Genomic DNA, 27,982 nt, shown 5'->3' with positions numbered 1-27,982 from the left:
AGTCTACCTCACAGTCTATACCACACTGTTCCCCCTAAAGGTTGCACTGAGAAGAGTCTACCTCACAGTCTATACCACACTGTTCCCCCTAAAGGTTGCACTGAGAAGGGTCTACCTCACAGTCTAGGGGGAACAGTGTGGTATAGACTGTGAGGCAGCCTTTTCTCAGCACTGCCTTTAGGGGGAACAGCGTGGTATAGACTGAGGTAGACTCTTCTCAGTGCAGCCTTTAGGGGGAACAGTGTGGTATAGACTGTGAGGTAGACTCTTCTCAGTGCAACCTTTAGGGGGAACAGCGTGGTATAGACTGTGAGGTAGACTCTTCTCAGTGCAGCCTTTAGATGGAATAGTGCAACCTGGTCTCAGAGCATTTCATATTATTCTGTACGTAAATCCTAGACACTCCATTTGTAATGATATATTACGTTTCAGATGGTATGTATTCATTTGTGGATGTCCATCACCAATGTCGTATGATATGCTACCAATTACAGTTCGTATTATATGTTCCGAATTTGCAAAATGTACAATGGTTCCTAATTAACGAAACATCGCTTGGTGGCTAATGTTAGCTAGCTGGCTAACTTTAGCTAGGCTAAGCTAGGGTTAGGGTTATGGGTTAGAATTAAGTTTAGGAGTTAGGTAAAGGGTTAAGGTCAGGGTTAGGGGAAGGATTAGCTAAATGGGTTAGGATTAGGGGAAAGTTAGCTAACATGCTAGTAGTTCCAAAGTATACTGAACAGAAATATATATACAACAATTTCAAAGATTGCACAGTTCACGTAAGGAAATCGTTCACATGAAATGAAATCATTAGGGCCTAATCCATGGATTTGTTGTTCACAGATACCTCAAAAAATGGGCCTCACAATGGCATCAGATTCTCGTCATGGTTATGTCTGTGCATTAAATTGCTTTAGATAAATGCAGTTGTGTTCGTTGTCTGTAGCTTTATGCCTGCCCATACCATAATCCCACCACACCATGGGTGCACTCTGTTCAAACGTTGACAATCAGTAAAACCGTCACCCACACGATGCCATTCACGTGGTCTGTGGTTTGTAAGGCCAGTTGGACGTACTGCAAATATCTCTAAAACGACGTTGTAGAAAAAATGTATGTTCAATTCTCTGGCAACGCTCTGGTGGACATCTGCAGTCAAGCATGTCCAATTGCACACTTCCCACAAAACTTGAGACATCTGTGGCATTGTGTTGTGTGACAAAACTGCACATTTTAAAGTGGCCTTTTATTGTCTCCAGCACAAGGTGCACCTGTGTAATGATCATGCTGTTTAATCAGCTTCTTGATATGCCACACCTGTCAGGTGGATGGATTATCTTGGCAAAGAATAAATGCTCACTAACATGGATATAAACAAATTTGTGCACAACATTTGAGAGAAATAAGCTTTTTGTGCTTATGGAACATTTTGGGGTTCTTTTATTTCAGCTCATGAAACATGGGACCAACACTTTACATATTTTTGCTAAAAGAATAGTAAGTAGTTGAAAAGTTGTTAATTAGCTAAAGTTGTCCATGATGAGATTTGAACTCGCATCCTTTGGGATGCCAGACGTTCACGTTATACACCTGACCAACCACCCTACTTTCGTTTCTGTCTTAAGTAACCATTTGTCTTATGTTGCCATAACAAATGTAACATATCATACTAATTTCAGTGTGTTGAATTTCCATCTACTATGTTACTTCTAGTCTATGAGACCAGGCTGAATGGTGAGGTATAGACTCAGTGTAGCTACCCTATACTCCTAGGGCCAGATTCCGACCCGAGTTAAGCACGAGTAAATGGAAGGTATTTCCCTTCTTACGCACTTTTCTCTCTATGTGTATTCTGACCTTGAAGGAAAAGTCCACCCAACAACAATCTTTAGGTATTTGTTTCATTAGTCCAATGTCGACATAGTCAGGAATCAAGTTTTCAAGATATCTAACTTTCAAAATACAGAAATCCTCCCCGTATTCACCTGCAATTKATTTAGGGTGGAGATGGAATAAATTGCGGTGTGACGGATGTGTGTCTCCAGATCCWATTCTGACCTTGACTTAATTCCCCCACCTTTACGGTGAGGAAACCACGAATAAGGTCTAGCGAACCTACTGGTTCCAAGTGGYAAAAGCATTTACTTAATTTTTTCTCATAGAAATAACATCATTTCCTAATGCACTGTAATTTACAACTAGATAAGAGCTATTGATAAGAGCGAGGTAAACTAGTCATCCATTTGGATAKGGGAATTGTAAACGTAAATTACACGTGTTTTGGATATATTTTACCTTCATAGAGTTGAAATGGAACGGTGTGCCATTATGCATCATTTAAATTATAGAGCCTTTTAACTCGCAGAGATGGACACTCTCGAATGTGTTAATTATAGGCTTCTCRGTTTCCTATTTTTATCATGTTAAATATTAGCCACTATGAGTGTCGACCGTCAGTAGGCCTAATAGGTGGTGTAGCCTACATCATTRTCCAATTAAATTACATTGTTTCGTTGCCCTTCATTTGATTTCTCTGTAACCACGGTTGTTGCTGAGGATAATTAGGTACAGCTGATAATATATAAAACAGACATGTAGGCTAATTAAATCGTTATGGACAGACCAAGCCATAACAGTTTGAACCCTACGAATGGTGCAATACTTGCCTGTGTCATTACACAGATCTATGGTTAGTGCAGGTAATACTATTGTACTCTATTCTCCCTATTATAATTATATCAAATCAAATGTATTTATATAGCAGCAGCAGCACGGCCAGGTGGACTGGGGACAGCAAGGAGTCATCATGCCAGGTAGTCCTGAGGCATGGTCCTAGGGCTCAGGTCCTCCGAGAGAGAGAAAGAAAGAAAGTGAGAAAGAGAGAATTAGAGAGAGCATACTTAAATTCACACAGGACACAGGATAAGACGGGAGAAGTACTCCAGGTATAACAGACTGACCCTAGCCCCCCGACGCATAAACTACTGCAGCATAAATACTGGAGGCTGAGACAGGAGGGGTCAGGAGACACTGTGGCCCCATCCGATGATACCCCCGGACAGGGCCAAACAGGCAGGATATAACCCCACCCACTTTMCCAAAGCACAGCCCCCACACCAATAGAGGGATATGTTCAACCACCAACTTACCATCCTGGTAAGTATATCCTGGTAAGTATAGCCCACAAAGATCTCCGCCACGGCACAACCCAAGGGGGGGCGCCAACCCAGACAGGAAGATCACGTCAGTGACTCAACCCACTCAAGTGACGCACCCCTCCCAGGGACAGCATGGAAGAGCACCAGTAAGCCAGTGACTCAGCCACTGTAATAGGGTTAGAAGCAGAGAATCCCAGTGGAGAGAGGGGAACCGGCCAGGCAGAGACAGCAAGGGCGGTTCGTTGCTCCAGAGCKTTTCCGTTCACCTTCAAACTCCTGGGCCAGACCTCACTTAATCATATGACCCACTGAAGAGATGAGTCTTCAGTAAAGACTTAAAGGTTGAGACCGAGTCTGCACCTCTCACATGGGTAGGCGGACCATTCCATATAAATGGAGCTCTATAGGAGAAAGCCCTGCCTCCAGCTGTTTGCTTAGAAATTCTAGGAACAACTAGGAGGCCTGCGTCTTGTGACCGTAGCGTACGTGTAGATATGTACGGCTGGACCAAATCGGAAAGATAGGTAGGAGCAAGCCCATGTAATGCTTTGTAGGTTAGCAGTAAAACCTTGAAATCAGCCCTTGCCTTAACAGGAAGCCAGTGTAGGGAGGCTAGCACTGGAGTAATATGATATTTTTCTTTGGTTCTAGTCAGGATTCTAGCAGCCGTATTTAGCACTAACTGAAGTTTATTTAGTGCTTTATCCGGGTAGCCGGAAAGTAGAGCATTGCAGTAGTCTAACCTAGAAGTTACAAAAGCATGGATTAATTTTTCTGCATCATTTTTGGACAGAAAGTTTCAGATTTTTGCAATGTTCTGTCCTGGAAACAGTCTTGATATGTTCGTCAAAAGAGAGATCAGGGTCCAGAGTAACGCCGAGGTCCTTCACAGTTTTATTTGAGACGACTGTACAACCATCAAGATTAATTGTCAGATTCAACAGAAGATCTTTGTTTCTTGGGACCTAGAACAAGCATCTCTGTTTTGTCTGAGTTTAAAAGTATAAAGTTTGCAGCCATCCACTTCCTTATGTCTGAAACACAGGCTTCTAGCGAGGGCAATTTTGGGGCTTCACCATGTTTCATTGAAATGTACAGCTGTGTGTTGTCCACATAGCAGTGAAAGTTAACATTATGTTTCTGAATGACATCACCAAGAGGTAAAATATATAGTGAAAACAATAGTGGTCCTAAAACGGAGCCTTGAGGAACACCGAAATTTAGGACAAACCATTCACAGAGACAAACTGATATCTTTCCGACAGATAAGATCTAAACCAGGCCAGAACTTGTCCGTGTAGACCAATTTGGGTTTCCAATCTCACCACAAGAATGTGGTGATCGATGATATCAAGAGCAGCACTAAGGTCTAGGAGCACGAGGACAGAGCCTCGGTCTGTCGCCATTAAAAGGTAATTTACCACCTTCACAAGTGCAGTCTCAGTGCTATGATGGGGTCTAAAACCAGACCGAAGCATTTCGTATAAATTTTTTGACTTCAGGAAGGCAGTGAGTTGCTGCGCAACAGCTTTTTCAAATTTTAAATTTATATATATATTTTTTTATATATGTACTCTACACTAACCGTCTAACATTACCATGGGTTAAAGAAATGAATGTGGCAATTTTCAGAATTAATCAAACCACCGTTTTCTTTCTTTCATACGTAAAGGCTCTACAAACATGTTTTTTATGATTCATAAATACTTTTCTAACCCTAAATAATCGACAAGAGTATTTTAAATCTACCAATTGGTGCTGAAACGGAGATGAATATGCATGTATTTCTTTCGTTGATCTCTAATATTGTGAACCTGTTCTCTCTATATATTCTATTGAGTCTGTCAACAGAATTCAAACTTAAAGGTACACCGTATTTAATGGTATGGCTTCAGATAAATGTGCTGAAAACCCTATTGAATGAAAACTCCACCAGAGAATCTGTTGGCCAGCAAGTTGGAGGGTTTTCAGTGGGTGAACTATATTTATTCATCTCGCGCAAGGGAACCATGCCTYCAAAGCCTGTTATGCACCTTCATAGGATCAGTCTGAATACCAACTACTGAGAAGTGTGTAGGAAAAGCGTACATTTCTCAGTCAAAATTGGGCCCTTGGTGCATTAAAAGCAGTTGATGTTGTTTCTAGAATACTGATAAATACATAGTATGTGTTGAATAGAAAATAGTAGAATTTAACTTTATTGACAATACATTCTCTGTATTGGTTCTCCTCGCAAACAATTTGAGGGAATGAGTTTGACATTTCAGGATCAAAACGTGTGTTAGCAACATTGCATACCGCTTTGAATCTTGAATACTCTGAAGGTCGTTTATGAAAGGAGGTTCAGTTTCTCCTGTAGTCATATAAAGGCGACACCTACTCATCGTGMGAAGTAGTTGACCTTCAGTGTGCTTACCTATCTCTTGTTGGACTGTAGATCACAATAATATTATCGACCACAAATGTTGTCCCTGCACTTTCGGTGCAGCTATTATGCTTTATGGCCATACGTGCACACTCATACACAAGTACAGCAGGGCATGCACACACACGCACACACAATAACACGCCCTCAGTATGTTGAGTCTTCAGAGAGGACACCACACATTTTATTTGTGGTACAAAACCAAAACGGTTTCAGTTACTTAAGTCTAATAACATCCTGGCGTACTGATCAGAGTTGATTGAATACGGTGAACGTTTAGAGATTGGAGGTTTTGATAAAGAAATCTGATTTACTGTCACATATACTCCCCCCTCCGGCGCTCTAGGTCACCAGGCTGCTCATTATTARGCACACCTGTCACCACCAGCGCCTCATCAGACTCACCTGGACTCCATCGAGGACCACTTTGGAAAAAAGCGTTTTAATTAATACTTTCAAGTGATATCCTCTGGGTCCACATTGTAKATTTTGTTATATACGTCTGTTGCCCAAAAGAAATTCAATTCAATCACCTGCCCGATTACCTTCCCTGTATATGTCTSTAACGGCCAGTGCCGGACAGGAGAAGCAGGTATGGGGAGTCAGACATTTATTCGGGAACAGACATAGAACAAGACAGGAACAGCGTCAGRACACTGGTAACACGGACATATGACAAACAATGCAGCAGTGGGGAACAGAGCTGGGGAACTGACAAATATAGGGGAGGTTATTAACAGGTGATTGAGTGAGTCCAGGTGAGTCCAATATCGCTGAAGCACGTGACGAGGAAAGGCAGGTGTGCGTAATGATGGTGGCAGGAGTGCGTAATGCAGGGCAGCCTGGCGCCCTCGAGCGCCAGGGGGGGAAGAGCGGAAGCAGACGTGACAATGTCACTCCCTTTGGTTCCTTCCCCAGGCATTATTGTTTCTGTTTCAGTTTCATGTCTGTGTGTTGTTTCGTGTTTTGTATTATGTTTCGTTTATTTATTAAATGATTTACTCCCTGAACTTGCTTCCCGACTCCCAGTCAACACATTATATTTACAGAGGTACCTTATTGGTTTAATTGGAGACATCTAATCAAACAGAAAAAGAGAATTGAGAAATATACAATCTTGCAATTAGGGAGAGACCTTTTTTATGACAAAGTTTTTAGATTGAAAAACTCAGTGCCCCCATACAAATTTCACAGTCCACTAAATATTTTAAGGGCACTTTGAAGGGCAGTAAGACGCTGCACCAATAATGCATAGTCACTAGTCTTGCGCTTCTAGGCTGCACCCTATTCCCTGTATGGTGCACTACTTTCGACCAGAGCCTTATGGACCCGGGTCAAAAGCAGTATACTATATTGGGAATAGGGTGCCATTAGGGAGGCAGACCCAGACATCGCACCATATTCACCTTTGAGAAATGTAGAACGACTCACATTGTAACYCACGTCGTCTGGAGGAGAAGAAGAGGACCAAGGTGCAGCGTGGTAAGTGTTCATATTCTTTAATAAAATACGCAACACTAGACAAAAAAAAACAACAAACGAAAAGTCCTGAAAGGTGAAACAAACACTAAACAGGAAACAACCACCCACAAACACAGGTGGGAACAGGCTACCTAAGTATGATTCTCAATCAGAGACAACGATAGACAGCTGCCTCTGATTGGGAACCACACCAGGCCAAACACACAGAAWTACAACACAAGMACAACATAGAACACCAGACATAGAATGCCCACCCAAACTCACGCCCTGACCAACCAAAATAGAGACATAAAAAGGATCTCTACGGTCAGGGCGTGACACACATGTATTATACAAACACATCTTCGGTGCATATTATTAATATGACTACTGCATACATTTCATGGTATAAAAAAACCTAAGAACATATATAAAACACATACATGTATGCCTCCTGTGCAGTGCAGTGTGCGTATACAGTACATGCTCATAAACATAGAGTATGTTCACAAGCAGACAAACACACATGCTTGGACTTTAGTCTGACTGCACTCTCACTGGTGGCTGCTCTGTGGAGAGAGTCGCTGGTTGGAGCTGGAGCGGCTGGGATGGGAGGGGGAGGATAACAGAGGAGGAGGAGGGGGAACAGCCAGGATTGGAGTCCCACACAGGGGAGCTAGCCAGTGGAAAAAAAGCTGTGTTCATTTCAGTGCGCCTCTCTGTTGAGGGCGCTCTGCTCTCTGTGGCTGGCTCTGTTTTCAGATGACTTCCAGAGTGTTTGCAGGCACAGGCCTTTATGTGCTCTCTGCTCTTTCTGTGCTCGCTCTTTCTTTATTCAGTCTTTGTTTATCAGGACTGTTTTGTTAGGAGCTGGTTGAGGAGTAGACCTGGCAGGAGAACGGTAGAACTGGATTTGAACTAAAGAATAAGAAAGAAGGGGAAGAAGAGAAGAGAACAAACATAGAAAAGAGAAATGCAGAGAGAAGAGATGAGTTTGGAACACGTGTGTCTTCCATCTTAAGAGGAGAGAAATCTGAGGAACAAACGTCATTGGAAAGACAGAGAGCGACTGAAAGGTACAACCTGCAAAGAACAAGGTAGGAAGTGCATTGGAACTGTGGAGACTATTTTCATTTCCTTCAGAAAATTCATTTATCTGAGAAAAGTTTAAAATGATGTTCAAATGTGTTCCTCGTATTCACGTGTGTACAGTCTCTACGGTTACTTGTGTATGGACATTTCTATGTTAAAGTGTGTGTGTGTGTGTGTGGTGTGTTGTTGTGTGTGTGTGTGTGTGTGTGTGTGTGTGTGTGTGTGTGTGTGGTGGTGTGTGTGTTGGAAAGGCTCAGTGCATTGCTCTCTTCTCCCAGGGCATGTCTGTGTCTCTTTGTGGTCAGACGTTCAGACGTCTCACACTCCAGAAATAGAAAACACACACACACACACACACACACACACACACACACACACACACACACACCACACACACCCACACACACACACACACACACACACACACACACACACACACACACACACACACACACACACACACACACACGGGAGAAGCAGCAGGCAGAGGACACAGCACCACTGTCTCTCGAGTCAGTCCACACTGTACTGAGTGAAATCCAGGGAAGAAACCCTCAGGGAAGATTTTGGTTGGACAACATAATTGCCTGCCGGGTGAGAGAACACCGGCATTGTCTCCAAAGACAGTTTTTAACAGACACACAAATACATTCAATTAGATGACTATTAGATAGAAATAACATTTGGCAGTCCATAAGGCTAGTATTGATATATTCAAATGTTATTCATATTTTATAATATTGTGTTGATATTGTTTTTTCATATTATTATTGTGGTGCCTTGGTATTTCACAGAAGTTCAGGGGGTTTATGAACTCCTTGGTCTTGTTTTCAGTCAGCACCAGCCATAAATTATGGTGCAAGGATGTGAGATGACGTAAGCATGAATACATTCCTTAGTCTTGCTCTAGGCTTTTTGGTGGCTGAGAAGTCATCAATCTCGAAACAAATGTTTTTTATTATGATATTATTTTATTGCTTTAATAACTAATAATTAGGATACACTATATGACCAAAAGTATGTGGACACCTGCTCGTCAAACATCTAATTCCACAATTATGAAATCATGTGTATTCATATGGAGTTGGACCCACCTTAGCTGCTATAACAGCCTCCACTCTCCTGGGAAGGCTTTCCACTAGATGTTGGAACATTGCTGCGGGGACTTGCTTCCATTCAGCCACAAAAGCATTAGTGAGGTCGGGCACTGATMTTGGGCGATTAGGCCTGGCTCGCAGTTGGCGTTCCAATTCATCCCAAAGGTGTGCGATGGGGTTGAGGTTAGGGCACGACAAACSATTTCTATATGGACCTCGTTTTGTGCACGGGGCAGTGTCATGCTGAAACAGGAAAGGGCCTTCCCCAAACTGTTGCCACAAAGTTAGAAGCACAGAATCGTATAGAATCTCATTGTATGCTGTAGAATTAAGATTTCCCTTCACTGGAACTAAGGGGCCTAGGCCGAACCATGAAAAAGWGGCCCAGACCATTATTCCTCCTCCACCAAACTTTACAGTTGGCCTCTATGCATTCGGGTAGGTAGCGTTCCTCTGGCATCCTCCAAACCCAGATTCGTGGTGAAGCGTGATTCTTCACTCCAGAGAACATGTTTCCACTGCTCCAGAGTCCAATGGCGGCCAGCTTTATACTTCTCCAACTGACGCTTGGCATAGCGCATGGTGATCTTAGGCTTGTGAGTGGCTGCTCGGCCATGGAAACCCATTTCATGAAGCGCCCAACAAACAGTTATTGTGCTGACGTTGCTTCCAAAGGCAGTTTGGAACTCGGTAGTGYGTGTTGCAACRGAGGACAGGCAAATTTTACATGCTATGCGCTTCAGCACTCGACGGTCCTGTTCTGTGAGCTTGCATGGCCTACCACTTCGCGGCTGAGCCGTTGTTGCTCCTASACGTTTCCACTTCACAATAACAGCACTTACAGTTGACCGGGGCAGCAATAGTAGGGATGAAATTTGACGAACTGCCTTGTTGGAAAGGTGGCATCCTATGACGGTGCCACGTAGAAAGTCACTGAGCTCCTCAGTAAAGCCATTCTACTGCCAATGTTTGTCTATGGAGATGGCATTGCTGTGTGCTCGATTTTATATACCTGTCAGCAACGGGTGTGTCTGAAATAGCCAAATCGACACATTGAAGGGGTGTCCACATACTTTTGCATATACAGTGTATGACGTATAATCTGTAACTGGGATGTTGGGCTAGCTAGTGTCACTGGAAGATAACTGTAAAGGTAGTGTATATACACTGAGTGTACAAAACATTAGGAACACGTTCCTGATATTGTGTTGCTCCCCCTTTTGCCCTCGGAACAGCCTAAATTCTTTCCGGACATGGACTCTACAAGGTTTTCCACAGGGTTGCTTGCCCATGTAGACTCCAATGCTTCCCATGTCTGAAGCCTACTACCATACTCAGTTCAAAGGCACTTAAATATTTTGTCTTGTCCATTCACCCTCTGAATGGTACATACAAATCCTTCTTTAACCTTTAATCGACACTGATTTGAAGTGGATTTAACAAGTGACATTAATAATGGATCATAGCTTTCACCTGGATTCACCTGGTCAGTCGATGTCATGGAAATAGCAGGTGTTACATACACTCAGTGTATATGGGTTTTTCTAAAGAAGTTGTCAAATTTATTTACATCTAATTATTTACATTCTAGTTAATTCCAAGGCAATAACAAACATAATGTTACATTAACAGTAAAGTCATTGTTTATATACCCATTTTTATTGAGAGGTGGCTGTCCCACACCCTGACTTAAAAATGTATTTTTGGAAATAAAGTAAAAAAAATGTAACACTATTATTTCTGTACAACACCTTGAGTTGTTATATGATTACATTTGAAGATACTGATCTGATTAGTAGTTGTGTTTGTTTTCAAACATCTTTCACTGATTCATGCTGTCCCACCTTTTGCTGTCAGTACCAAAACACACATTAAAAGACTATGAAATGAATCTGCCTTACGCCACACCCCTAGAAATATCACCAGGTGATGGGATGCACCCTGTAGCAACTGATAATGTAATAATTAAATGATAATGCCCAAGAAGCTGGTGTTAGGAGGATGTACTGGTATGGCAAACTGTGCCAATATATCCTCCAAACACCAGCTTTGAGGATATTATCACTTTTATACAACGGGTTACCAACATATTCAAATAATGATTGACATATTTTCATTAAAAACGTTATTCTGATTAATTTATTCATACGATTTCATCCTTTCACAAGATTATAGTCCTGACACAAATCTAGGGTTGCTACCTAAGCTTGCTTGTTGTTCGTTCTATCGTTTTGGTTGCCAGAGACGACCCAGTTCTTGTCTTTGGATTCTAAATTTATGGACGTGACCCAGTCGTTCGTTCTAAATGTTCCATTACCATGATGGTTGGCAACGTTCTTATCCTTTGCTTGCTAGCTTGCCAATTTCGACTAACACAGTCATGTTAAACAGTGCAGCCAGAATAACAGGAAAGTAGCTGCGTTACCATTTGTTTAAGCTGTTTCTWGTGATTTTTTGGGGATACATTCATAACAAMGAGCTAATGATGTGCGATTTCGCTTGGCATAGGAAATGTGCTCTCTRGCCAGGACACTGTTCAGAGGAGCTAGCCAACTGCACAGCTAAAACAATCACTTCAAACTGAAGCTGTAACGASAGCAAACGATCTGCATTTTGTGTTTTTGTATTGTTATTTCTTTGCATATATCCTTACAAATTATGCTGATTCATGATTTCAACTGGCCCAGAAAAGCTGCCTGTCTGTCTCGTTCAAATCCCTACCCCGACACGTTCATTACTGTGGGACAACTGGAGATTGAATTTCAGTGTTGAAACAATGATGCAATGTTAGAGAGACAAACAGCAAGGTTTATACAAATCTCAGCTGTAGAAAACCAATTGCTAGTTTAAAAGAAATTGGAGATTATATCTAGGTGCTTTTCACAGTGGATATAACGTTTATAAATCGCCTGGCTGGGTTGACGAGACAGTAGATTGTGCAGTGAGATGGAGTAGAGTAACGTAATAACGTTTTTGCACATAATGAAATAATGATAATAACATCATGCATTGATTATTGCATTTTATGCAATGGGTGGGTCTAATCCTGAATGCTGATTGGTTAAAAGCGCATTCCAGCCGGTGTCTATTCCACAACTTACCCCAGGCTAAATCTATGACCTTAAAATGCRTATTTACTCTGTTCCATCTGTCTTATCAGCCCAGCCAGGCAAGTTATAAACGATCTCTACTATAAAAAGCATCTAGACATTATTTCAAATGTATTTTATACTAACATTTAGTTTTCAATAGCGGAGATTTGTATAAACCTTGCTATCTGTTTCTTCGACATTTGCAACATTGTTTCAATATTCAAATTCGATCTCCAGCTGTCCCATAGTAATGAACATGTAGGGGTCGGGAGTCTGGACGAGACAGACATCATGGGCTCTGCACTGTTTGACGTGACTGTAAGTTAGACGCAGTTGYCTAGCTAGCAAGCAAGGGCTAAGAATGTTGCCAGCCAGTATGGCAATGGAACATTTAGAACAAACGACTTGGTCGAGTCCATAGATACAGAACAAAATCTGTAGATGCTCTACAGATGGTCCTATTATCACCAAACTATCTATCTGTTGATAAGCCACTGCTTGCTAAGGTTACAGTTAGGGTTCGGTTTAGAATAAGGGTAATGGTTAAGGTTAGGGTTAGGTCTAGGGTTAGGTTAAGGGTTAGAGTTAGTAGATAGTCTGTTGAAATGTTTTCGATAGTCTGTAGAGCATCTACAGATGGACTATTCAAATAAAGTGTTACCCACAATTGACCCCACAATACATGCCCACAACCCCAGTCAGTCAGTGAATCAGTAAGTCTGTCTGTCTGTGTAAATGAGGGAAATGAGAGAGATGGTGTGTGTGTCTGTTTGTCTGTTTGTGCACGCACCATTTTTTTGCAAACTACTACTAAAATCTCAACTGATATGCAATGTTTTTATAGATATAACACTGCAAAGAAAAAATGTGTCGTTAGGATGGAAAAGTAATGAAATGGTTGCCTAAAATGGTAAGGACGTTGTGTCATGTTCCCCTTGAGGTTTCGTCTAGTTCCCGGTTTGTCAGGGGGATGTCCCGAGGAAATGTTTAGGATGTCCTTGGGACGTTGTGTCATGTTCCCCTTGAGGTTTCGTCTAGTTCCCGGTTTGTCAGGGGGATGTTCGAGGAAATGTTTAGGAATGTCTTGGGACGTTGTGTCATGTTCCCCTTGAGGTTTCGTCTAGTTCCCGGTTTGTCAGGGGGATGTCCCAGAGGAAATGTTTAGGATGTCCTTGGGACGTTGTGTCATGGTTCCCTGGAGGTTTTGTCTAGTTCACGGTTTGTCCCACAGGTTTTGTCTAGTTTCCAGTTTGTCACACAGATCTTTGCCCCCGAGGTCGTTTTTTAAGACTTTCTTGGGACATTGTTTCATGGTCCCCTGGTAGTTTTGTCTAGTTCCCGGTTTGTCCCATGGACGTCACCTGATATTTGACACCTGATGGTCGCAGAAAAATGTTCACCCCCCCACACGTTCTACCAGGACACCCTCAGCCTAGTTTCATTACACATCACCACTCTTTACTGTTGCCAAGGCCCTGATTGGTGAACCACTGATACATTCACATCTTTTTGTCTTTTTGCAATGTTAGAGGCACACACACACACACACAGTGCTTTTAAGATACAGTATTTTCAACTTACATATTTGACACACTTTTATATACATGATAACATTGTGTATGTTTAAATATACAGAAACTATTATTCAACATGTCCTCAGCTGGGATTTGACCTCACAACCTCTTGGTTCACAGCATTCTGACCTTCCTGCTACACATTGGGATCCAGGGTGACTTCTTACCTGATGTTATTATTACTAGCCATTGCATTACAGGCACTATATCACTGAATTCAAGATAGAACCACRATTACCATGCATCAAGTGGGTCCAAAAAAATAACAAAACTCTGCAAAAAAGAGTTTTCAAAGATAATTCATAAAAATCCAAATAACTTCACAGATCTTCATTGTAAAGGGTTTAAACACTGTTTCCCATGCTTGTTGAATGAACCATAAACAATTAATGAACATGCACCTGTGGAACGGTCGTTAAGACACTAACAGCTTACAGACGGTAGGCAATTAAGGTCACAGTTATGAAAACTTAGGACACTAAAGAGGCCTTTCTAGTGACTCTGAAATACACAGAAAGCAAGATGCCCAGGGTCCCTGCTCATCTGCGTGAACGTGCCTTAGGCATGCTGCAAGGAGGCATGAGGACTGCAAGATTGTGGCCGGCGGCAATAAATTGGCATGTCTGTTACTGCTGAGATGCATAAGACAGCGAATACACGGGAGACAGGATGGACAGCTGATCATCATCGCTAGTGCGAAACCACGTGTAACAAACCTGCACAGACATCGGTACATACCGAGCATACACCTGCGGGACAGAGTACAGGATGGCAACAACAACACTGCACCGAGTGTACACCAAGGAATGCACAATCCCTCTATCAGCGCTCAGACTGTCCGCAATATGGCTAGAGAGAGCCTGGACCGATGAGGCTTGTAGGCCTGTTGTAAGCAGTCCTCACAGACATCACCGGCAAGCAACGTCGCCTATGGCACAAACCACTCATCGATGGACCAGACAGGAACTGGCAAAAAGTGCTTTTCACTTGACGAGTCGCGTTTTTGACTCACCAGGGTGCATTGTCGGATTCGCGTTTATCGTTGGAAGAATGGCGTTACACCGAGGCTGTCTCTGGAGCCGGATCGATTTGGAGGTGGAGGGTCCGTATGGTCTGGGGCGGTGTGTCACCAGCATCATCCGGACTGAAGGCTTGTTGTGATTGCAGGCGATCTCAACCTCTCAAACTTAGGACACTAAAGAGGCCTTTCTAGTGACTCTGAAATACAGCAGAAAGCAAGATGCCCAGGGTCCCTGCTCATCTGCATGAACGTGCTTAGGCATGCTGCAAGGAGGCATGAGGACTGCAATGTGGCCAGGGCAATAAATTGCAATGTCTGTACTGTGAGATGCATAAGACAGCGATACAGGGAGACAGGATGGACAGCTGATCATCATCGCAGTGGCAAACCACGTGTAACAACACTGCACAGAATCGGTACATCCGAGCATCACACCTGCGGGACAGGTACAGGATGGCAACAACAACTGCCCGAGTTACACCAGGAATGCACAATCCCTCTATCAGCGCTCAGACTGTCCGCAATAGGCTGAGAGAGGCTGGACTGAGGGCTGTGTAGGCCTGTTGTAAGGCAGGTTCCTCACCAAGACATCACCGGCAACAACGCGCTATGGCACAAACCCACCATCGATGGACCAGAACAGGACTGGCAAAAAGTGCTTTTCACTGACGAGTCGCGGTTTGACTCACCAGGGGTGATTGTCGGATTCGCGTTTATCGTTGAAGGAATGAGCGTTACACCGAGGCCTTGTACTCCATGGAGCGGATCGATTTGGAGGTGGAGGGTCCGTCATGGTCTGGGGGCGGTGTGTCACAGCATCATCGACTGAGCTTGTTGGATTGCAGGCGATCTCAACGCTGTGTGTTACAGGGAAGACATCCTCCTCCCTCATGTTGGTACCCTTCCTGCAGGCTTTATGACCCTACAGCATGACAATGCCACCAGCCATACTGCTTGTTCTGTGCGTGATTTCCTGCAAGACAGAATGTTAGTGTTCTGCATGGCCAGCGAAGACCTGGATCTCAATCCCATTGAGCACATCTGGGACCTGTCGGATCGGAGGGTGAGGGCTAGGGCCATTCCCACACAGAAATGTCCGGGAACTTTCAGGTGCCTTGGTGGAAGAATGGGTGACATCTCACAGAAAGAACAGGCACATCTGGTGCAGTCCATGAGGAGGAGATGCACTGCAGTACTTAATGCAGCTGGTGGCCACACCAGAAACTGACTGTTACTTTTGATTTTGACCCCCCTTTGTTCAGGGACACATTATTCCACTTCTGTTTTGTCACCTGTCTGGGAACTTGTTCAGTTTATGTCTCAGCGTTGTTGAATCTTGTTATGTTCATACAAAATATTATACATGTTAAGTTTTACTGAAAATAAACACAGTTGACAGTGAGAGAACGTTTCTTTAGTTTAGTTTGCTAAATACTAATGTATCATGGTATAATTTTTTGTGATTTTTATAACTGCAAACTATTTTTAAAGTTTAGTTAGCTAAATAACTAATGTATCATGGTTAATTTTTTGTGATTTTTATACCTCCAAACTATCTTTAGAGTTTAGTTAGCTAAATAACTAATGTATCATGGTWAATTTTTTGTGATTTTTATACCTGCAAATATTTTTWGAGTTTAGTTAGCTAATTAACTAATGTATCATGGTTAATTTTTTGTGATTTTTATACCTGCAAACAAGAGCCTGGCAGTATAATACCGAAATACCAGTAGCTACATAAATGCATAGGTACATGAGTAATAACGCAATTCATTCACTTACATGTCATGAGCAGGTCCATTCCATCCTCACATCCCATCCTGACTTGCCTAGTTAAATCAAATTTCAGTCAAAATAAAATAAAATAAAATTTCCGCCACAGAGTCGATGCGCGCCGCAATCCGAGGAGATATTGACATCAAGTCCAGGATCACTTCTTTCTCCTCCAGGATGTCTAACATTGTCATTCGCTTCCCCTTAGACTTACCATCATCAAATCTAGCTAGCTAGCAATGGGCATCGGCTATTTGGYCATGCACTGCCCTGAAGCGCACACACAAACTGGAGACAAAACGCGCAATTGCCCGGGCACAAGCCAGGCACACATTTAGTCATGTGCCTTGCACATTCTCTAGTAGCCTCATAGCATTTTAGAAAGTGTTGAGAATTTACATTGTAACTAACAATATGGCTTACAATATTATATGTCCCTATGCAAGTTGTCAGACAAAGAAGGAAAGGTTTTCCAACCCAGATGTTGTATTGTGTGTAGTAATAGTGAGCACAAAATAAACAAATTATGTTTATATATGCAAAATTGAGAATGTGGATGTTTTTGAGTTTATGAAAACACAACTATCTCTTGTCTCCGGAAATCGCTGGTTGGTGTGAAAGTGAAAGGGAAGAATAGGGATGTATATCCAGCTAATTTATGGCCCTGCTCCTACTAATACGGCTGGTGATAACCATCTTATGGCTCTGCTAGCAAGCCAAGCTACTATAAATGGGCCTGCCATCAGCTTTTGGGCACATTTTTATTTGTTCGAGTTTGTAATAATACAACTGGAACTTGAACTTGACRGCGAATTTGGGGCCTCGACGTCCCAATGCTGGAAGGCGGTGTTGAAAGGTTATATTGAGGAACACCTAACTTTACAAGACTCACACTACCATCGAGAGCATCCTGACTGGTTGCATCACTGCCTGGTATGGCAACTGCTCGGCGTCCGACCGCAAGGCACTACAGAGGGTCAGGACATCACTAGGGCCAAGCTTCCTGCCATCCAGGACCTCTATACCAGGTGGTGTCAGAGGAAMGCCCTAAAAATTGTCAAAGACTCRAGCCACCCTAGTCATAGACTGTTCTCTCTGCTACCGCACAGCAAGCGGTACCGGAGCGCCAAGTTTAGGTCCAAGAGGCTTCTAAACAGCTTTTTTCCCCCAAGCCATAAGACTCCTGAATATCTAATCAAATGGCTACCCAGACTATTTGCATTTCCCCCCTCTTTTATGCCGCTGCTACTCTCTGTTATTATCTATGCATAGCCACTTTAATAACTCTACCTACATGTACATATTACCTCAATTAACCGGTGCCCCCGCACATTGACTCTGTACCAGTACCCCCTGTATATCGTCTCGCTATTGTTATTTTACTGCTGCTCTTTAACTACTTGTTACTTATATTTCTTATTCTTATTTGTATTTTTTAAACTGCATGGTTGTTTAGGGGCTTGTAAGTAAGCGTTTCACCTGTTGTCTTCGGCGCATGTGACTAATCCTTTCGACAACAGCAATAATTACACATTCCAAGGGTACATCATGAGGTTGGAGTAAGATCTTTCAGATACAAAGGCCAAATTGACTGGAATAATTTACCTGTAGAAATCAGGGCATTAAAATAACACTATGAATTTTAGGGAAGCCCTTTTTCCAATGTTAAGAACAAACTTGTCTTTTTAACTAACAGAAACATCAACATGTAAAGATATTTGTAAATATGTATGTAAGCATATATTCTATACACTTAGTTTTATTAGTTGTGTTAGTAGTTGTAGCAGTAGTTTTTATTAGTTGTAAGCATATTAGTAGTTGTACATCAAAGAGGTTATTCTTTTCATGTATTTTTTAATTTGTATTATAATTATTATTTCATTGTTATTGTTATTAGAAACTAGTTGCCATATTATTCTTGTTACTAAGTATTATTATTATTATTTATTTGGACACTCCTGAAAACAAGATGGATCTCAAGAGATTCCGTCCTGCAAAATATCAAATAAATGAATACAACCAGTTTGGTGCACATTAAGAATATAGTGAGAAGTTACAAACATTCTTAGCTGAGAGTTGGCCAGGGATTCTAAACATTTGGAAAGGCAAGATCATTTGGGAATTGGACAGCAGTAATCTAAGTCAGAAGGATCTCCTCCTTTATGCATTCCAGATCTTATTGATAACACCAGAAACAATTGAAGTAACACATATATGTTAATAGCTCTGCAATAAACATCAATCTATAGCAAAGGACTTAGTACATTATTGACATCAAATGGTTGGAATGAAAGTAAGCGGGGGGAGTTTTGTTTAAATGATTTGACCACTTTCCAGAAGTTGGCTGGATTACCACCTCTATCCGATATAAAATTCAAAGAATATGTTGGTTTTTGTAACGATTGTCTTCTTCTTCTGATGAGGAATATGAAAGATTGGACCAAACTGCAGCGTGGTAAGTGTCCATGTTACTTTAATATAACAGAATACAAAAATAACAAAGTGAAATAACAACGAAAATTGAAACAGTCCTGAATGGTGAAACAAACACAAAAACAGGAAACAACTACCCACAAACACAGGTGGGAACAGGCTACCTAAGTATGGTTCTCAATCAGAGACAACGATAGACAGCTGCCTCTGATTGGGAACCATACCAGGCCAAACACATAGAAATACAAAAACAAGGATAACGTAGAACACCGGACATAGAATGCCCACCCCAAACTCACGCCCTGACCAACCAAAATAGAGACATAAAAAGGATCTCTAAGGTCAGGGTGTGACAGTTTTGCTGTTCTAAACAGAGATAAACATTTATTTCTCAAATGTCTGAAGAACTGCCAATAAGACGTAGATMTCACGATCGTTGTAATGATGAGACCAAGGCGCAGTGTGCYTAGAGTTRCACATAATTTTAATAAAGAYAAACTCACTAAACAAAACAACAAAAGCACAAACGAAACGTGAAGCTACTGGAGTGCACAAAGGCAACTTACTGTGGACAAGATCCCACAACTAACAATGGGGAAAATGGCTACCTAAATATGATCCCCAATRAGAGACAGCTGTCTCTGATTGGGAACCATATCAGGCCAACATAGACATACYAACACCTAGATGAACCACCCTAGTCACTATCACGCCCCAACCAACACAGAGAAAAACAGCTTACTATGGTCAGGGCMTGACCAGGCCTTAGCCCAAGATACATTTCTTTCCTGTAATTTCTCAGYCAATTTATGCATGAACCAAGGATTAGATCTATATTTTACCCTCAGCCTTTTGTACAGATGGGCATCATTACGAAGTCCCACATTTAGGGCTAAACATTCAAATTGCATAGGGACAGAGGTGATAATAGATAAAGAAACATTTAAGTTGCTCTCCACCTCCGCTAACTACACTACCGGTCAAATGTTTTAGAACACCTACTTATTCAAGGGTTTTTATTCATTTTTTAAAACAATTTTCTTATTGTAGAATAATAGTGAAGATATCAAAAAAATGTAATAACACATATCATATCATGTAGTAAGCAAAAATGTGTTAAACAAATCAAACTATATGTTATATTTGAGATTCTTCAAATAGCCACCCTTTGCCTTGATGACAGCTTTGCACACTCTTGACATTCTCTCAACCAGCTTCATGAGGTAGTCACCTGGAATGCATTTCAATTAACAGTTGTGCCTTCTTAAATGTTAATTTGTGGAATTTCATTCCTTCTTAATGCGTTTGAGCCAATCAGTTGTGTTGTGACAAGATAAGTGTGGTATACAGAAGATAGCCCTACTTGGTGAAAGACCAAGTCCAAATTATGGCAAGAACAGCTAAAATAAGCAAAGAGAAACGACAGCTTATCATTACTTTAAGACTTGAAGGTCAGTAAATACGGAACATTTCAAGAACTTTGAAAGTGCAGTCACAAAAACCATCAAGCGCTATGATGAAACTGGCTCTCATGAGGACCGCCCACAGGAATGGAAGACCCAGAGTTACCTCTGCTGCAGAGGATAAGTTCATTAGAGTTACCAGCCTCAGAAATTGCAGCCCAAATAAATGCTTCACAGAGTTGAAGTAAAAGACACATCAACTGTTCAGAGGAGACTGTATGAATCAGGCCTTCATGGTCGAATTGCTGCAAAGAAACCACTACTAAAGGACACCAATAATAAGAAGAGACTTGCTTGGGCCAAGAAACACAAGCAATGGACATTATCCTGGTGGAAATTTGTCCTTTAGTCTGGAGTCCAAATTTAACATTTTTGGTTCCAACCGCTATGTCTTTGTGAGACGCGGTGTGGGTGAATGGATGATCTCTGCATGTGTGGTTTCCCACTGTAAAACATGGAGGAGGAGTTGTTATGGTGTGTGGGTGCTTTGCTGATGACACTGTGTGATTTCTTTAAAATTAAAGGCAACCACAGCATTCTACAGCGATACGCCTTCCCTTCTGGTTTGGGCTTAGTGGGACTATCATTCATTTCTTCAACAGGACAATGARACTAAACACACCTCCAGGCTGTGTAAGGGCTATTTGACCAAGAAGGAGAGTGATGGAGGGCTGTATCAGATGACTTGGCCTCCACAATCACCCAACCTCAACCCAATTGAGATGAGAAAAGCAGCCAACAAGTGCTTAGCATTAGTGGGAAATCCTTCAAGACTGTTGGAAAAGCATTCCAGGTGACGCTGGTTGAGAGAATGCCAAGAGTGTGCAAAGCTGTCATCAAGGCAAAGGGTGGCTATATGAAGAATCTCAAATATAAAATACACTTTGTTGGTTACTACATGATTCCATATGTGTTATTTCATACTTTTGATGTTTGACTTCAATATTATTCTACAATGTAGAACATAGTAAAAATAAAGAAAACCCTTGAATGAGTAGGTGTTCTAAAACTTTTGACCGGTAGTGTACGTCAGATCTAAAAACATAACCAGTCAGAGATACATCAGAYTCCGACATAGACTTCTTTAACCAATACTCAGTTATAACCAGAAGGTCCGTGTTGGTTTGAAAAGCCAGAGTTAAAATAAAATATATTTTTGAAATCAGAGTTATGGCATTTACATGAATCAGCCCAATACCACAGCTGCTGGATTTCAGATAAGACGTAGTCTCTAATACAAACATGCCATGTTCAGCAGGTAACCCCCTATTAGAAAGTACCGTTGGGTTGGCTTGAATTGGAATAGATACAAGATTGCCTAGAACTGAACCGTAAGGCCTAAGCCTCAAACAACAACATGGACTGATAGCCCATGATTTTTGTAGTACCTCTTCGATACATGCACTCAGCATCTGATGATAGATGCAGTGGCGGCCRGTCATTCAGGGGGCCAATGCATATAGCAAAAATGGGCTTGCCTGTTTTSCATGTTATTTTGGCATTAATACGTGTCACATATCAGTTTGCAAACAATGTACAAAAAATATATATATCATTGYGTTAATAAAGCCGCATACAGACATGGTCTCTTTTTTGTTTTCTTGAGAAAGGCAGCTCCAAAATGAAGGTGTTTCAGCCTAGCTCAGTGCTTTCAGAAAATACGGAGCATTTCATTGTGAATGGCTCAGTGTTCTGTCACTCATGTGGACACTACGTCACCGCCAAGTCAAAGGGTAGAGCTAGAAGAGTCTAGTCCCTTGGGTGCTGCCGTAGAGTTAGATTAGAAGTGCCCATCCAAGAAGGCTCAAGGTCATTGGCCACAGATAAAATGATGTGAAATCACGTTTTATGTACAGTAGCTTTGATTGGACTGATCATGTCAACATCATACTTTCAAAATCTTAGCTAGCAGTCATCATCATGAATCAAGTCAACAATCTACTGGCAAATCCTTTTTAATCCTTGTTATATGAAGAAAAATAATGAAGAGAAATTATAGCTAAAACGTATCYGTGCTCWTCGGCRGTTGGACATAAACATTACACCACAAGTTGGAATCACAAATTCAACAATGAGTGGTTTGGAAGGAATCAGTGACAGTGGCTAACTGCAAGCATTGCAAAGCAATCACTAGCCTGCTATTCAGTGGAGTGGCTGTGTGGTCCCAAATCTGGGATTAAGGGGCTCTTCTCCAAGTTTAAAATGACAAACATTTAACATTGGCCATGCTGTTAATGAAGCAAGAGTTGTGTCGCTCTCAAAACAACTGTTATCTGCGAAAACTTGACTTCAGTCAGTTCAAGATAACTGGGAAGTTTTGGACAGTCATCCAACTTGGAATTGTAAATCCAGCCTCTTTCTAGAGCTATGACCTGAAGATCAATGACATCATCATGATTTGACCTTGTTTTTCCCGAGTTACCAGTGGTTTTGAAAGCACCATAAATCCAGACTTTGATGACAAAATTRGCCCGCGAAGGACCGCCCTGTTCAAGTGAGAACAGCACAASAAGGTGAGTCCAAAAATGTATTGTATGCTGCTTCAGAAATTATGTAATATGCCAGGGAGATATGTATACTGTAGCTAAGAAAGTAYTACTAAGTGTATGTTGTGTAGTAAGCTGTTAGTAGCCCATGTGCCTCACCCTAATAATTTTGTATATTTACCCCTCTTAATTTCACCTACTGTTCTGACTTGGTGGTGCACATGTAGCCTATAACTWCGTCACAGCCATTGAACTTCGTCACTTCCTATTTTACGTGGAACGAGGAAGAGCTCGGTTTTGTTTGTTTGGGAAGTTTGTTGTTTTAAATTATATTGGAAGTTCTTGGTAGCTACCTAGCTTCTTATGTTGGATCCCGCAACGCAGTTGGCATCAGTTGCTGGAACTGCTTGTATCTTTCCAGTGATCCTGCTGACCAAGGACAGGTCTGAGGTATTTGGCGTCGCAGCTAGCCTAGCTGCTAGCTAACTGGACATCAAGCTAGCGAGGTGTTCTTGAACGCAACCCGCGACGCGGTTAGCCATTGTGGCTGGGACCGCGGATATTCCCGGGTTTGTGGCTGTCTAGATCCCTGCTGTTTGTTGTTTTCAATTTTCCCCGTAACCTGCCCTGTCTGAAACTGCGAGGAGTAACAGCCTAACATATGTTGCTAGCTACCATGACGAAGACCAAAGCCGGCGGGATGTACCGTTATGGACAGTGCCAGTGGTGTCTCTCTATCACACGTGAAGGATCTTTTAAACTAACAAAAAGAGACCTATAAGCAGTTGTTACAACTACAATYAAATAGTTTCAAGTGTTTTGTTCAAATACTGMTGGATTCTACTAATAAAAMAATMGCCGACCTGACCAGAGAGGTCCAGGACCTGAAGAACAGTTTGCAGTTCTCCCAGGGTCAGCTCAACGAGTTTAAACAGGAGAATGGCAAGATGACAGCAATCTGTAAGTCATTGAGAGAGGACATCAGTTCTGTGTGTGAATCCATGAAAACAATGACAGATAAATCAGACTATCTCGAGGGACAATGAAGGCGAAACAACATGGTTGTGGACGGAATTGCAGAATCTCCACATGAGACCTGGATGGAGTCTGAGGACAAAGTGAGGGAAATGGACCACAGGAAGATWGAGGTGGAGCGCGCCCACAGGACTGGACAACCCACCARCGGCCCAGGTGARAGGCCCAGGCCGATAGTGGTCAAGTTCCTGAGGTTCAAGGACAAGGTAGCTGGTCTGGAAAGAGCCAAGAACTTGATAGGAACGTATATCTTCCTCAATGAGGACTACCCTGAAGCTGTGAGCCAGAAGAGGAAAGAACTGATCCCAGCCATGAAAGCTGCCAGAGCGCGTGGGGACATTGCTTACATCCGCTATGACAGGCTCATTGTCCACCCACCCTCCCAGAAGCCTGGAAGGGATGAGAGAGCCAAGCCTATGGGTTCGTTGCCTCAACCTCGCAGCACACACTCACAACAATTGATTAATGGACTGCTGAATGTATATTTTTTTATCTTGCTTTGTCTGCTCTTTTCAATATTATCTCTATCTCTGATAAGCCACCCAGGAAAGGGCTGAAAATAGCCCATATTAATATATGAAGCCTTGGAAATAAGGTTCATGAAATCAATAACTTGCTAACATCAGATAGCATTCATATATTAGCCATTTCTGAGACTCACTTAGATAATTAATTTGATGATACATCAGTAGCAATACAAGGATATAACATTTATAGAAGAGATATAAATGCTTATGGGGAAGGAGTTGCTGTATATATTCAGAGCCATATCCCTGTAATGCTTAGAGAAGATCTTATGTCAAGGGTTATTGAAGTGTTGTGGTTGCAGGTTCACTTGGCACATCTAAATCCTTTTCTTTTGGGGTGTTGCTATAGGCCACCAAGTGCTAACAGTCAGTATCTAAATAATATGTGTGAAATACTTGATAGTGTATGTGATGTAAACAGGGAGATCTACTTTCTTGGGGACCTGAATATTGACTGMTTTTTAATCAAGCTGTCCGCTCAAGAGGAGTCCGCTCAGATTATTAATCAACCTACCACGGTGTTTGCAAACACTACAGGAACAAGATCATCCACATGTATCGATCACATTTTTACTAATGCTGTAGAACTTTGTTCTGAAGCTGTATCTGTACCCATTGGATGCAGTGATCACAGTATAGTGGCTATATCCAGGAAAGCCAAAGTTCCAACAGCTGGGCCTAAAATACAAAATACTTTGCTGTGACTCTTATGTGGATGATGTTAAAAATATGTGTTTGTGTGATGTGATTAATGAGAAGCATCCAGACGCTGCACTTTATGAATTTATGGAATTGCTTCTTCCAATTATTGATAAACATGCACCTGTTAAGAAACTGACTGTTAGAACWGTTAAGGCTCCATGGATTGATGAGGAATTGAAAAACTGTATGGTTGAAAGAGATGGGGCAAAAGGAGTGGCTAATAAATCTGGCTGTTCGTCTGACTGGCTTACTTACTGCAAATTGAGAAATGATGTGACTAAACTCAGCAAAAAGAAGAATAAACTTTATTATGAAGTCAAGATCAATGATATAAAGAATGATGGAAAAAAACTTTGAAGTACTTTAAATGAAATTATGGGCAGAAAGACATTCAACTCCATCTTTCATCGAATCAGATGGCATATTCATCACAAGACCATTTGATGTTGACAATTATTTGAATTTATTATTTAATTAGCAAAGTGGGCATACTTAGGCAGGAAATGCCCACAACAAACAGTGAGCAAATATATTCATGTATAAAAAAACTAATAATGAAAGAAAAGCAGTGCAAGTTTGAATTTTGTAAAGTTAGTGTGGGAGCGGTGGAAAAATTATTGTTATCGATCAATAATGACATACCTCCTGGCATTGACAACTTAGATGGAAAGCTAATGAGGATGGTAGCTGACTCTATAGCCACTCCTATCTGTCATATTTTTAATCTGAGCCTAGAGGAAAGTCTTTGTCCTCAGGCCTGGAGGGAAGCCAAAGTAATTCCGCTACRCAAGAGTGGTAAAGCGARCTTTACTGGTTCTAACAGCAGACCTATAAACTTGCTGCCAGCTCTTAGCTAACTGTTGAAAAAAATMGTGTTTGACCAAATACAATGCTATTTCTCTGTAAACAAAWTAACAACAGACTTTCAGCATGCTAATAGAGAAGGGCACTCAACATGTACTGCACTGACACAAATGACTGATGATTGGTTGAAAGAAATTGATAATAAGTAGATTGTGGTAGATGTACTGTTATATTTCAAAGCAGCCTTTGATATTATCGACCATAACCTGTTGTTCAAAAAACTTAAGTGCTATGGCTTTTCAACCTCTGCCATATGGTGGATTCAGAGCTATCTATCTAATAGGACTCATGTTTTTTTTAATGGAAGCGTCTGTAATGTCAGGGCAGCTCTCTAGGCTCTCTACTCTTTTCTATTTTTACCAATSACCTGCCACTGGCATTAAACAAAGCATGTGTGTCCATGTATGCTGATGATTCAACCATACACACATCAGCAACCACAGCTAATGAAGTCACTGAAACCCTTAACAAAGAGTTACAGTCTGTTTTGGAATGGGTGGCCAGTAATAAACTTGTCCTGAACATCTCTAAAACTGAGAGCATTGTATTTGATACAAATCATTCCTTAAGCYCTAGACCTCAGCTAAATCGGGTAATGAATGGTGTGGCTCTTGAACAAGTTAAATGTGTTAAATCTCAAATWGTTTGCATAGTCAACTTACACACAGCTCTGACACACACACTTATCCCACCAGACATGCCACCAGGGGTCTTTTCATAGTCCCCAAATCCAGAACAATTTKAAGAAAACGTACAGTATTATATAGKGCCCTTATTGCATGYAACTTCCTTCCATCTCATATTGCTCAAATAAACAGGAAACRTGGTTTCAAAAAACAGATAAAGCAACACKTCGTGGCACAARGCCTCTCCCCTATTTGACCTAGATAGTTTGTGTGTATGCATTMATATGTACGCAACGTGTGCCTTTTWAAAYATGTATGCAATMAYTTKTGTCRTTMAGCTATAAGCTCATGCTATATTCTGGCTGGTARAGTCACATTCATCCTTCCAGCTTGGCGATAGTCACCTCCACGTTGAAAGTCGCCCTTTAAACGTATGGACAGCAGTCCTCACGTCATCGGGAACACAATGTTCATTTCGTTAGTTGTAGTCGTTCAACCATTCACAACCAAAGCTCACGTTTAGGTTGGCTTAGTTCTGTAGTTGATATTAGCCCTTTTAAACGTATGGATAGCAATCCTCACGACATCGGGAAGACAAGGTTGACTCTTTTTCAATGGCTTTTGTAGTGGGGGAGAGAGAAGGCGGTGTTTCATAGTTCCCATTGGCTCAAAAATATAGTTTCTCTGCGTATGTCACTTGGAGGGAGCGGGTAGGGCCACATGGGTTGTGAAGTGACATGCCTGGTTGATTTGAAGAATGGAAGAGAGCGGATTTAAGGGATAGCAGTTTAGGTACTGCTGCAAGTTCACCTTTGGAGAAGACCCAATTCGACTCAGTTTAGAGCTAAATACCGAATGGCATTTACCCCTACGCGATATGTACCCATTCCCTTTCCACAGATGACACCGTAGTTTCGACTATTGTAAGGAATATGGTGTAAACACTTTCCAAGATACAGTTATGTCATCCTATCATCAGTAATAATGTCTCAGACGATGCAACTTGATTGACATCATATTCTTTAAGTACCAACGGATATTTCAACTGGTTGGATTACCGAAATATTGTTCCGTTCCCAACCTTTTATGTTACCAGACTCTCTCTATGTTAACAAAGGGCTTTCCAAGCGTCCAATCTGTAGGAAGAGAG

General features: G+C 41.6%; 1 long non-coding RNA gene across 1 annotated transcript in view; it reads left to right on the top strand.

Moving 5' to 3' along the window:
* Positions 1-7,715: 7,715 nt before the first annotated feature.
* Positions 7,716-27,982, top strand: part of LOC139027544 (uncharacterized) — a 73,446-nt gene continuing 53,179 nt past the window's right edge. Inside the window, exon 1 of the long non-coding RNA XR_011479653.1 lies at positions 7,716-8,144. This is a non-coding gene — a long non-coding RNA (uncharacterized lncRNA). The remainder of the gene's footprint in view (positions 8,145-27,982) is intronic.

The sequence above is a fragment of the Salvelinus sp. IW2-2015 genome, linkage group LG4q.1:29, assembly GCF_002910315.2.
Source record: "Salvelinus sp. IW2-2015 linkage group LG4q.1:29, ASM291031v2, whole genome shotgun sequence".
In the NCBI taxonomy this organism is placed as follows: domain Eukaryota; kingdom Metazoa; phylum Chordata; class Actinopteri; order Salmoniformes; family Salmonidae; genus Salvelinus; species Salvelinus sp. IW2-2015.
Note: the sequence above shows the minus strand (reverse complement) of the source record. Positions and strands in the feature narration are given on the sequence as shown.